The sequence below is a fragment of the Nematolebias whitei genome, chromosome 17, assembly GCF_014905685.2.
Source record: "Nematolebias whitei isolate Nwh7 chromosome 17, NemWhi1, whole genome shotgun sequence".
NCBI lineage: Eukaryota > Metazoa > Chordata > Actinopteri > Cyprinodontiformes > Rivulidae > Nematolebias > Nematolebias whitei.
The window spans coordinates 10,207,863-10,208,610 of NC_056514.1; positions in this window are offsets into that span (position 1 = coordinate 10,207,863).

Here is a 748-nt window from a genome sequence, read left to right on the forward strand (position 1 = left end):
TATATACACACACACTGCACATAACCTACCACACTGATTGTGTGACGTGTTATTGCACAGGTAGTGACATTGAGGTTGAATTATTGCCAGTTCAGTGTTATTTATCAAGGGTTTAGTAATCTGACAGCTTGTGGATAATAACTGTCCTAGTTAGTTTTTTTTGTACGCGATGACAGACTCCTGTATTGTCTGCTTGAGGGTAGTAGACAGAAGAGTCCTTGTGCTGGGTGGGTGTGGTCCTTAATGATGCTGCGTGCTTTACGTAGACATCAGCTGTGGTAGATGTCCTGGATGGTGTGGAGACTGCTACCAGTGATGTTTGCCCCATCCTCTGTGGTGCTGTCCAGCTCTGACTGGTGCAGTTCCCATACCATCCTGTGATGCAGCCTGTCAGCAGGCTCTCAATGGTGCACCTGTAAAAGTTGGTGAGGATGCTGGTGTTCGGTGTTCACAGACAGAAACTGGAAATTGGTTCCACAAGAGAGGAGCCTGATAACTGAAAGATCTTCCTCCCATTATGATTTTGGAAACTCTAAGAACCGCAAGTAAACCTGCAGTTTGAGAGCAAAGTGCTTTGTTAGGAAAATATGGAAAAAGATCTTGAGTATAAGATGGAGCTAGGTTGTTGAGAACTTTGTAGATTAAGATTTTGAATTCAATTCTGGATTTGACAGGGAGCCAATGGAGAGACGTTAAAGCTGGAGAGATATGATCTATCAACTCCAGTTAAGTCTCATCAGCATTCTGG